The sequence below is a fragment of the Chinchilla lanigera genome, unplaced genomic scaffold (assembly GCF_000276665.1).
Source record: "Chinchilla lanigera isolate Chin_1 unplaced genomic scaffold, ChiLan1.0 scaffold00026, whole genome shotgun sequence".
NCBI classification, from domain to species: Eukaryota; Metazoa; Chordata; class Mammalia; order Rodentia; family Chinchillidae; genus Chinchilla; species Chinchilla lanigera.
Genome location: NW_004955427.1, coordinates 3,435,847 through 3,445,206, shown reverse-complemented (window position 1 = coordinate 3,445,206; position 9,360 = coordinate 3,435,847). Strand labels below are relative to the sequence as shown.

At 38.1% G+C, this 9,360-nt stretch overlaps 1 long non-coding RNA gene across 1 annotated transcript; it reads right to left on the bottom strand.

The window, feature by feature from the left end:
• Positions 1 to 2,469: 2,469 nt before the first annotated feature.
• LOC106148684 lies at positions 2,470 to 8,911 on the bottom strand. The gene is made up of 3 exons (XR_001234335.1): positions 8,525 to 8,911; positions 7,370 to 7,444; positions 2,470 to 2,603 (listed from the first exon to the last, which is right to left on the bottom strand). It is a non-coding gene; the product is annotated as an uncharacterized LOC106148684 (long non-coding RNA).
• Between the last annotated feature and the right edge of the window lie 449 nt (positions 8,912 to 9,360).

Here is a 9,360-nt window from a genome sequence, read left to right as displayed (position 1 = left end):
GTGCAGATAAATTTATAGTCATTGTATCTTCTTGATTACTTGATTCTATGATCATCATACAGTGACCTTCTTGATCTCTTCTTACTGTTTTTGTCTTATTCTATTTGATGAGAGTAAGTATACCTACTTCTGCTCTCTTGAATTTTACTTGTTTGGTATGTCATTTTCCATCACTTCACTTTTAATTGGTGTGTTTTCACTGATAATCTTCCTTCTGCTTCATCTAATCTGTTGAGGCTTTCAACTGAAAAATTTTTTTCAACTGAAATTTTTATCTGATTTACATAGCTCTTCATTTCTAAGATTTCTGATGGTTCTTTTTCAAAAATCTCCCTTTACTGTATTGCTCATTCATATCCATCATTGTTGTCCTAATTCCATTTAACTATTTATATTCTCTTGGATCTCAATTTCATATATATATATATATATATATATATGATAAAAATGCCATATGTAATGTATATATATGGCATTTTTATCAGGCATTTTATTCACTTTAACATCTTTGAAATTTGCTGCTGAAGAGTTATAAACTTTAGGAGGTATCATAGTACCTTGTTGTTAAGGTCTATATCCAGATGCCTACCAAAATCATCATACACTCACATGTAGGTTTTTGGAAGGTGATTAGCTAATGGGGGCGATATAACTGACTTCTTGTTAGGAGATGGGGTCTGGGCAGAAGAGGTAGGCCTATGAGGGCATGACACTGAAGGGTGTATTTCTCTCCCCAGCTCCCTTTTACAGTCTCTGTGTCCTGGCTACTATGATGTGAGCACCTCTCCTCCGCCCAAGCCCTTCCACCATGCAGTTTTTAACATGGACTGAAACTTGTGAAATGTGGACCAAAATAAACCTCCCCGTCTTCAGTTTGTTGGTATTGTCAGTTATTGAGTCCCAATAATTAAGACACATGTTTTTCATTTTTCTTCTGTTCCTATGACATTTGTACATCTGATGAAATGGATGTGGGGACCAGATATCCAATGGGATACCCACCTCTGAAAGTAGGTTTCTCCTAAAGATGTGTCCTGGGTTATCAATTTGCTGTATAGCGTAGGGTTTATTTCCAGATGGTGATTATAGTGCAACCTCCCACTAGCTTTTTTGGCTATTACAGTATTAGTGAGTCTGCACACAGGGCACACCATGTCAGAATAGGAGAAACCTAGTGTCTCTGTAGGTCACAAAGAATGGTTAACAGGAACCACTCTGTAGAGCTCAATGGTTCGTGCCAAGGTTACTCCACTGAACCAAGCCCAGCTCCTGAGGCAGGCACCCACAGAGCCAGTGTAGTGCAAGCCTATGGGGTCCCAGAGATGGGAACAGGCCAGGGCTTCTGACCCCAAAGAAGTCCAAATTCAAATAATAGTCCCCTCTCAAGAGGGCTCCTGGCTGTAACACCCTAGGGATTTACTGGTAGATGAAGTGGATTCATTTTCCAAAGCCAGACTACTGTGCGGATTTCAGGCCTCTTATTTATTTATAAGTCTGAATGGGCTGTGATCATCACTATCTGAGCTGACAGAAGTTGCTGGACTCTATCTTTTACCTTTATCACTGAAGGAGACTATGGAGTCAGACAGGCAGGAGATGGGGGATTGGGGTTTTTTGTTTTTTTGATGCTGTTGTTCCAGGTCTGTGGATGTTACAAGGTTTCTATTTCTTTACTCCTGAGCCCCAGTGTTGTTCCACAGTCACTCACGTCAGTCATACCCCAGCTGTTTTGGTTTTTTGTGGGGAAGGTGAAGTACTAGGTCCTCCTACTTAGCCATCTTTCAAATCTTTCCACTTTTTCCTCATCCTTGTTTAGTGCCCTCAGTTAACAAGTCAAAACGTCTGAATTGAGTACACTTATAGATCCAGGGGTCCCTATTAATGCCTACAAAACAGCATCATTGGTAAATCCACCAATCTGAACAGGTTGCCCAGGCTACTTTGGTCATCCATGGACTAAAGATGAATGCAAAAAGCCCATATATGACACTTTGGGAAAATTCTCCAAAAATTACTATTTACTAGACAGATTGCTTTTGAATTCTCCTGCTCTGAAATGAGACATCATTCATAAACCATTAACTCAGAGATGTCTCCAACTTATAATACTGAAATAAATTTAGAGGAATATAGGTAAAATGTCTATATCCATCTCTTTGAGTTCTGACTTTGATTGACACTTTCATTTACCCATGATATGTGCCACTCTCACTAGACCTTTAACCTCCAATACAATTTAGAAAAAATACTTTAATTAGCAATAGAAGCAATCAAAACCAACAGGCAGAAAGAAATGGGGATATCAGGGCTAGGAGTGTATAATTTAGCAACAAAAGTAGACACACTGGCCCCCAGCACACGGGCAGCCTTGGGCGGGGAGCGCCAGTCTTCGGACTGGTGGCTCACTCCCGGCCCCATAGGCCCCCGGAAGGAGGGCTTCCGGCGCACAAGGAGCCACAGGTGGGGAGCGCCGGTCTTCCAGCTGGCTAGCTTCCTGCCTCGTAGGCTCCCGGAGGGAGGGCCCCCAGTGCATGGGGATCCATGCAGCGGTGAGTGCTGTTGCGCGCTGGCCCTTAGGCCGGCCACCGCTGCTCAGTTGAGATCTATTATGACACAGAGAAACAGTGACACAATTGGCCCATCATGCATCGACTGCAGTTGCCCACCCACAGATGTGTGTGAATCATTCAAACTTTGAACAACCCCTGGGAATACATGCCATACAATGGGCCACTGTTGTTTTTGCCATTGAGAACCAGAAAGGTCCAGAGCCAGCGGAGGAGCAGCTGCTGAACAAGGACTCCGAGAACATGAGAATGCAGACTAAGCCCAAGGAGTCAGAGGTCCAGTGGACTTGGGTCACGAGAGCTGCTCAGAAGCTGTAAAGCAGGAGGACCTTGCACAATGCCTGCAGAGACTCACTGGAAGCCATTCTTCCCCTGACAGTACAGGCTGTGGTGGAGCTCCGGAGAAGTCTGCAGCAGGATTCCTGCTGCCTGTGCTGACAGTTGGGGAGAGGACACTAACTGGTTGTGGGGTGTCAATGTGATGGGAGGCTGGAGAGAAAACGCTACAAAAAATGGCTTTTGCACCAGACGACTCACTTGATTTTTGACAACCCTTAGGCTGTAACTACTTGTTAGATCCTTCTTGTGTATCTCTGTCTTCCTGAGAAACCACTTTGAAGATACCACCATGTATTACAGCAGTCATTGATATTTTCCTACTAATCTATCCATAACTCTGTAATGTTTGTATTGTTCCTATCTTATTTCATAAATGGATCCATGTTTATTATTATGTGTTTCCTACAACAACCATTGAGAATTATTGAATGATTATTCAATAGGTCACTCATGTATAGTTCTATTTATATTCTTTAGAAGCCACTTTGAAGATACCTAAGTATAGTACAACAACTATTGATAATCTCCTACCTTTTGTCTGTAACTCACTATTATTTGTCTATTTGTTTTCCTGAGAAACTATCTTATAGATAACAATATGTAAAACAATAACCATTGATAATTTCCTACCACTTTGTCTGTAATTTGGTAAGCCCCTCCTATTATTATGTTATCCTTCTTTTACTCTTTAAAATAAATTAAAAAAAAAAAGTAGACACACTTAAGTCTTTGTTAAAATTTCTCGTGGTTCCCCCCATACAGAAAAGAAACCAGTGCAAACATTCCTGGAAAAATGAAAATTTAGGTTACTGAAAAGGTCATCTGATCTCACGGTCTATGAAAGGAATGAAATGAGAATTTGGAACCACATCAATGTTAACTGACCCTGACTATTAATTGACAAAATCAGCTAACCTCCAACTGACTCAGTTTGGCAAATAAGATTTAGCAACTGTATCAGTTATACTATTTAGTCAGTAGTTTTTTTTAAAAAAAAGTTTATGGAGCTTTTTTTTTAATCAATAAGCTGGTTTAAAATGCTGAGTTGAAGCTGAGTGCAGTGGCACAAGCCTATAATCTCAGCACTCAGGAGGTTGAGGCAGGAGGATCACCTTGAGTTTGAGGCCAGCCTGAGCTACACAGTGAGTCCAAAGCCAGCCTGAACTACACCCTGAAACACTATCTCAAAATAAATAAATTAAATTAAATTAAATGCTGAGTTGATGGAAGTTCTGCCCTCAAATATACTGGGCCTTCCTCCAATGCCTTTTTAAGATCACATTTTCTAGATACTTGTCAGATTAACCCAGTTAAAACGGATTAACTCCTTTCTAATCAGAATTCATATTTATTAGAATCACTGATATTTCCCTTGTCTTACTGTATGTTTTACAATTATATTTTCATTCCTTGAAGGCAGGAGTCATGTCTTTTTAAATTTTTCATAGCTATGTATATAAGGAGGCACCCAATATATTAATTGGAAGGACAACTTCAATTTTTCTGTCATGTGCTATTATGTAGAAAGGTGTCCAAACCTCCTAATGTTGAGGAGGGCTTGATAACAATCCAAACTTTTCTTAAATTTTATTTGCAGTGCATTTGCTTTCCCATCTATACTGTAATCAAGCTAACCTTAAAAAGCTTGATGCCCAGAATACGAATAACTGCCAAAGAAAGGAAAATATACCGCAAGAATGCAGAAAGAGTTGCAAGAATGAGTGATTCTGGAATTAAAACTCTGCCTGAAGAGCTTTAGTCTATGTTCCCTGGGGAAGACATTACTAAGGAGATTTCCATCAAGATTCTACTGGACAGTGTGTGACCTCAGAAGCAGCCAGGAAGGGATAAAGAATGAAGGACTGGGGAGAAGACATTGAATCCTCATATAAAAATAGAGGTCTCAGCTGATTCCGTGTGGACTAGAATTGACCCTAGAGCGGTTCTAAACAGAGGCAAGGTAACCCAGAGTATTTGGTACATCACCTAGTCCTTGCACAAAGGAGATTTCCATGCAGGAAGCACAGGCTTGGACAGAGGAGCTCCCTTGGGCTGAGCACAGTCCTTAGAGAAGGGCATGAGCAAAGGCTGTCAGCACCCTAGGGTCAGCGTTCTAGGCCAGTGCTCTAGGGTACTGAGAGAATGGGTGCCTCAGCTTGAGACAGAGGGTCTGGGTGGTACGCCCCAGTGTCTCTTACACAAGCTAATCTGCAAAGTAAAGAAGCTACATGTACAGCCAATGAACTGTACATATATAAACAAAGCTATGCTAGTATTTAACCAAGAAAGCTGAGTCACTAAGTCATGAACATGTTTTAAATTATTTGAGGAAGTTACTGAGAATGTTAGGTATCTAAACTTCTATCATTTCTTCTGCCAAACATCAGTCATAAAGGAAACATCACTATACATGATGATCAAATTAAATGAAATTAGGAAAGAAATGTCTATGTATGAAAATGCTACAATGAAACCCAATATCCCAAATAATTAATATGTACTAATAAATACAGCAATGTGGGGACAAAAACAAGAATGTCTGAATCCACTGCTTTCCCCAAAAGACTGGTGGAAACATACACTCTCTTTACTCAGCCTCTTGATAGATTAGCAATATCACCCGCAATGAGACGACATAACGTTATAGTTATAGATACAGGTCCTGCCCAGCACACAATAAATTCCCTTTAATGGCAGTATGAGTTTAATATAAAGGACTCTGTAACCCTGATTGGTTTATGAATATTCCTAAGCGCAAATGCCTACCTCATAAGAAGGCTACTATCTGCGCCTGATATGAAGTCATTACCCACACAAAACACTTAACATATTTGTCTCATGAAAAATGAGTTTGTTTAGATGAGAAATGAACCGGGTTTTCCCAATTATTATCACTCAAACATGCTTAAATGAACTCATAAGTATATTAACCATGATTTTGAAAACCACTAAAAAATTCTTAGCCTGAGACTTAAACACTAAAAATAACAATTCTATAATCACAAGTATATTACACAAATGGAAATACTATCGACTAGATGTTAGGCAGGAATAATATCATAGATGTGCAATAGAAAAGTAGTTAAAAGTAGAAGCCCTTGGGGGGAAATCTGTCATAACCTCTTTTTTTGGTATGTAAACTCTTAGCACAAAGTTCATTAACTTTTCTGATCTTTGCTTTTCTTATTTGTAATTAATAATAGCACCAACCTTATTAAGATTGTGGTGCTATTACATAAGGTTACACATAGAACATGCTTAACAGAATGTTTTATATATTCAAGTAATGAATAAATGCCAAGTAATAAAAATAATATATTGAAAGATGGATTATAAATTTATAAAATTATATTCAAGTGAGATAGTTAATAAATCTCTTCAGTGAAATGCATTCCGTGGAGGAGAAACAAAATAAATAATAATAGAAGTTTAGGTTGCAAAACTTCCTAAGCCTCCACAGTATTATGAAACAAGCCTCAACTGCCCTAATTCAACATATTCTTGTATCGTGGATTCAAACTTTTAAGCTTATGATTCTGCCAAGTGATTTTGAAAAAAACAATATAACCCTTCGCATATTTCAATTTATTTTTATTATGGGCTTTTAATTTTTCTTGGAAATATTTATAAATTTCATGAAATAAAATACATGAGGCCTGATTAAGTGAAGTAAATATTTCATAATATGATTTCATGAATAAGTATTGAATAATGCATACCTCGTCCATCTCAGAAACAATCATTGCCTCTGTAAGAATTAGTTTCCTTATTATTCCTTATTAGTTTCCTTATTATTTCTACAAGACTGCGTCAGTACTATATATGTGACTAGTTCTTCATAGTAACCCAAGAAAACCTTACACCTTCGTCTCTGCTGACGAATTTTATCTCTGAATAATCATTAGTTTGGAGAACTACCGCTCTGGAATCTTGGCGGCCCCTACGGAGACATCAAGGGGAAGATGGCAGAAATTCAGCAGGAGGTAAGCTGTTGGGAACCTGATTCTCCCATTTTTAGAGGAGAAAACCTTGAGAGAGTTGTATAAAAAGGCTTCTAGATTTTTTTCCCCCAGGTGTTCACTTTCTGGTTTAACTCAGCCAACCACTGAAAGCTCTTTTCTTTGAAGGAACTTTTTTTATTCAGTTCTTAAGAAAATGGAAGGATGATAATTTCCCACATGGGTCATGAACAGAAAGTACTATCACTGCATTTGCACCCTATTCAGTGGGGTCGGTGGGGGTTTGCAGGTATTTTTTAAGTGTTACAACTACTGAAATGGAGAAAGGTAATTTTCTCTTTCCATAAGATCATCGGCTCTGGGGTTGTAGAGGAAATATTGACAGAATCTGAAACTTAATTGATTGTTATCAAAAGATTATACAGATAGCTCAAAAAACTGTTAGGTAACATTCACACCCACCAGTTCCCCTTAACCAATATCCTGGAAAGAAATGAAATTTACCTTGTATTTTCAACAAAAGAAGGGTCACAGAATTCTTGAGCTATTTTCAAACAATTTGAAAATATCTAGTCCATCCTATTTTTAGATACCAAGAAAAGAAATCATGAAATATTTTAAATATTATCTTTTAAAGTCTATCATTATCGTATTATCATTGTAAATAAAACAAAAACAAATGATATACTACAGAAAGTAAATGGCAAATAGAAGAAGAATCTCCCCTGCAGCATACCTACTGCTAAGGTAGAAATTAAGGATTTTTTTTCTACAGCCACACTACAAAGTGCTGGTATAGCAGAAACTATTATAAAAACGCCAGGCACATTATTTACCATAAAAGGTTAGCTGTGATGTGTTAGATCTGTCTCATCCAATGAAATGAAGTTATTACATTCTGGGAAATTGAATTGTTTAGCTTAGAGCCTAAGTTTCATACGTCTTAGTCTTCATACTGTTCAGGTACTTGAGCCTGTTCTACAGCTAAAGCCACTCCCCTGACTTTTGACCAGATTTTTCAAGGATATGTATTAGTTACCAAAGTAACTCAGTAAGGAGAGTGCAAATGGTTCAACAGAAATCCTTCACCACGGCTGGAAAGGCACCCCAAAACACAGACGCTGTTAATCAGTGGAAGGATCTAGGCTCACAGAACAATAGGTCTAGAAAAGACCTTTGAGATCATCCCAGAGAAACCTTCAATTTGTATATAACAGAATTTAGAATTAGAAAAGTGATATAATTTGCCCAAGGTAAACAGCAGAGTTTAAAGTTTGATCATTCTGCATCACGTTCCCCACCAAGAAAATGAATATACACTATATCCTGTCCTACTTGCCTCACAGGGCGGTGGTGGAGTTTAAAACTGACATAGATTAATGTACTGATTTAAAGCCATCTAAACAGTGCACTTAACTGTAAGGCAATATTATTTGAGGAGTAGTATGGTGTCTTAGCAAGAGAAACTGAACAAAAGTCCTAGCTTAACTGTTTTTTAAGATGTTTCAGCCAACTCACTTAACATCTCTAACCCTGAGCTGCTTTTTTCATTACTGGTCTATGTTTGTGATAAAGAATGAACATATTTATCTGGAGTATTAGCACATACACGTATCCAATCTTCATCCCCTTCCCAGCTCCTCCCTCCCATCTTCCTACCTCCAGATCTTCTTCCTTAACTTCAGAAAAGAGAAAATGATGAGCTACTTTGCCAGTGTCACATGGTTTCAAAGACTAATGAGGCAGACAGGATGTGGTAAAGGCCTTAGTAAACCAATATGCTATGGCAGTGAAAACCAAATATAGCTAGTTCTACACGTGGCTCGATTACACAGTGTTGAAAAAGTACACAGATATAGAGCTACACATGCATCTTGCCACTGTCTGGTGATTTCTTCTATTTTAGCCATAGTGTATAAGTGTGTTATTTCCTTATGGTTTTGGTTTGTATTTCCCTAATGACTAAAGACGTTGAGCATCTTTTCATGCTCTGAGTGACTACTTCTATGTCTTCTCTGAAGAAATGCTATTCAATTCTTTCCCCCTCCCCTGTTCTAACTATATTTTTTTGTCATGAAAGTTTTCATAAATTATAAATATAAATTCCTTATCAAAACAATAATTTGCAAACATCTACTCCTACCCCATTGTGATTTTTTTTTTACCTTCTGCCATTTACCCTGGGCAAATTATATAACCTCTAATTCTAAATTCTGTTATATGCAAATTGAAGGTTTCTCTGAGTTGATCTCAAAGGTCTTTTCTAGACCTATTGTTCTGTGATCCTATATCCTTCCACTGATTAATAGCATCTGTGTTTTAGGGTCATCTGAAGCAGAAGATTTTTAATTTTGATGAACTCCCATTTTTTCTCCTCTGTAACTTGTGCTTAATGTGTTTTTTCTAAATTCTGCATGCATTCAAATACATATTTACAATACAGAGAGGGTTAAAACTAGTCCAAGGACCACGGGCTACTTGTCCCAAGCTGTTCT